We start from the raw sequence: 3209 nt of genomic DNA on the forward strand, positions 1-3209 counted from the left end.
TCCACATTGTTCTCCCTCTCTATCCAGGATCTCCTACATCCCTTCCAAGTGGATGACAGTGGTAGCCGGGCACCATCTAGTTCTTCTGGTCTCATACTTGTATAGGTTGCAGATCAGATGATGTACTAGTCACTAGGACTGATTGTTTCCATTAATTTTGGTTTTCTTCTTTCTTCTTTGCTCTTGACAAGAGACTCATCGTTGCATCTAGATGGCAGCTTGCTAGCTTTTAAGATCCCAGTCACTACCTAAGGAGTATTCTTGCTGTACTTCCTCCAAGACCGATTTGTTTGTTCTTCTGAGTCCATGGTGTATTCAACATTCTTTGCCAATACAATTCAAATGCATCAATTCTGTGATCTGCTTTATTCATTGCCCAGCTTTCACACGAGACTACTGAAAATATCATGGCTTCAGTCAGGCACACTTTAGACTTCAAAGTGACATATTTGCTCTTAAATAAAGACATCTTTTGCAGACTTGTCTCTTTTTTTCGTCAAATATGAGACTTTTTTGAACTTTTTTCCTTTTTTTTTTTTTTGTCTTTGTTTGTTTCCCTCTACTCTGTGAGGGAAATAAAATTAGGTAATTAATAATGTTAAAATTATCCCTGTGAGAGTAGAGGGAAAAAAAGATGGAAAACACTAAAGACAAAAAAAAAAAAAAAAAGTCTAAGAAGCCTCATATTTGATTAAAAAATAAGTTATACAAAGAGAAAATTGAGTGTAGGAAGTTACTAAATATTTTAAGAAAATTTCCTAGAATTGAAGGCCTTTGAGTTTCCAGATTGAAAGTGCCCACCAAAATGGAAGAAAATAGACCCATGCAAAGGCACATATTGTAAAAACTTAAAATACAAAGAAAATCCTGCTTCCAGAGAAAAAATGGCTCACATACAAAGGATTAGAATAATCCTGACTGGTTTCCCTGCTGCCATTCCTTTCCATAGTCTGTTCTCACCCAATAGTCAAATACCTTTGAAGTTTTTAAGTAGGTTACTCTCCTGCTTACTGTTCCAATGGATCCCTCTCTTGAGGCCCCAAGTGAGGTGACCCCTACCTACCTCTGCAACATCTTCTTCCCCTCTGTTCATGAAAATTCCAGTCATAAGGGTTTCATTCTGAAGTGGGAACAAAACAAGCTGATGTTCTACCCCAGAGCCTTCACACTGTTTCCTCTAATTGAGGAATGCTTGCCCCCCTGATTTACTATGGCTAGAGGGAGCTCTGGTAGCATAGTGGCTAAGACACTTGCCTACTAACCAGACGGCAGGCGGTTCAAACCCACCAGCCACTCCTCGGAAGGAAGGTTGGGCAATCCTACTTCAGTAGTGATACTGCCTCGGAAACCCAAGGAGGGTTCGCTGAGTCGGGGCCGACTCAACGGCACATAACAACAAAACAACAGATGGATCCTTCAACCCTCTGATCAAAACCACTCCTCCCTGACTAATTTTCTATATAAAACTTATTCTGCAAAGGGCAAGGATGTATATGTATGTGTGTGTGTGTGAAGAGGCAGCTTATTTTTTATCTCCTCAGTCATCTCTATTTTATTCTTCCTTGGGGCTGGTCCTTTCTGATTTCATCTGCCACATGTGAATTTCTCATGATAATCTCTGATGATAGTTTGTTTCAAAAGACTGTTAACTCCACATATTGACCACATTTTCTCTACTTTGACAATGAAATGGAAGTTAGAAGAAATAATGTGAATTGCTCATTGAGTTACTAAGTTGCAAGACTAGATTTGAAAATTCTCATTCGGTGCTTTTCCTAATCAGTGTGTCCAAAGTTGTTGGTAAGAAATTAGGGGAGAAGTTATATGCTAATCTTATGCTCATATTTCTGATTTTTGTATTTAGAGCACTAAAGAGCACTGGGAGCTCTGGTAGCATAGTGGCTACGGCACTTGACTGCTAACCAGAAGGCTGGCAGTTCAAATCCACCAGCCACTCCTCGGAAGGAAGATAGGGCAATCTACTTCTGTAGTGATACTGCCTCGGAAACCCAAGGAGGGGTCGCTATGAGTCGGGGCTGACTCGACGGCAAAACAACAACAACAACAAAGACAGCACTGAACAAAACAATATTTTTAAAGGAATTTTACTTCTATTTTCTCATTTCTTCTTAAAATACCCATATAGGTAAAATTACTTCCATTTTATAGATGAAACCCACTGCTGCTGAGCCAGTTCTGACAGATAGCAACCCTACAGGACAGAACTGCTCTATTGGGTCTCCAAGGCCATAAATTTTTTCGGAACCACACTGTCACATCATTCTGTAAACCTTTCGGTTAGCAGCCAACTTCTTTAACCACTGTGGCACTAGGGCTCCATTTTATAGATTAAAGGGGCACAAAAGGGTAAAGTGACTGTCTGAAAGCATAGGTCTTCAGTTCTAGCTTTTAATGATTTTTCCACTAAAACATTGTCTTGTCAACAAAATAGCAATATTCAAGTGAACTATGAATTTACAAAGGACCTATGATGAAATTAAGGGAAGCCTAACTACAACAGCCTGTGAGATGGTGTATATTTGTTCCAAAGTGCTGTCATAAAGGACTCCCTTGTCTGAAAAGGATATGGTCAAGAAGGATAATGTCAAGAACATACCAGAGTAAAAAAGTTGTAAAAGTTATGGACAAAGGCAAGCCGTGACCAAGGAAAGACTTTAAAAATCCCTGAGCCTGGGGACCAGGTTTGCTGGTCTGATAGAGCCTGGTGGAACCACTGAGACTATGGCCCCTAGGTGCCCTTCAGGTCTGCAACTGAACCCATACCTGTGGCTTCCAGCCAAACAAAAGACAGGCATAGGAGTTGAACATTTACCTGAGGTAGATACACTTCTTGGAGAGAACAATCATGAGAGAAAGAAGGGCTGTTTATGCACAGGGAGACAGCTCAGGGGACAGAAATGCATGGAGGGAAGGACACAGGGAAGAGGTAACTATCAGGAGAAAGTGGGAGGGGAGCTGTTGCATTGGAGTAAATTGTAGTCAATGTCATGAGACAAAGTATATGTGAACTGCTGCATGGAGTGTCAATTTGCTCTGTAAATTTTCACCCAAATCACACACACACAGGAGTTCTGGCAAGATGGCGGACTAGGCACAAGGACTGCACAGATGCTCTTCAACAAAGAAAAGGGAAACCAATTAACACAGACACAGAAGATAATCTTGGACCCCTGAGCCTTGAAGGGAAG

Source organism: Orycteropus afer, unplaced genomic scaffold (assembly GCF_000298275.1).
Source record: "Orycteropus afer afer isolate SDZICR_OR568_19922 unplaced genomic scaffold, OryAfe1.0 scaffold00021, whole genome shotgun sequence".
Lineage (NCBI taxonomy): Eukaryota > Metazoa > Chordata > Mammalia > Tubulidentata > Orycteropodidae > Orycteropus > Orycteropus afer.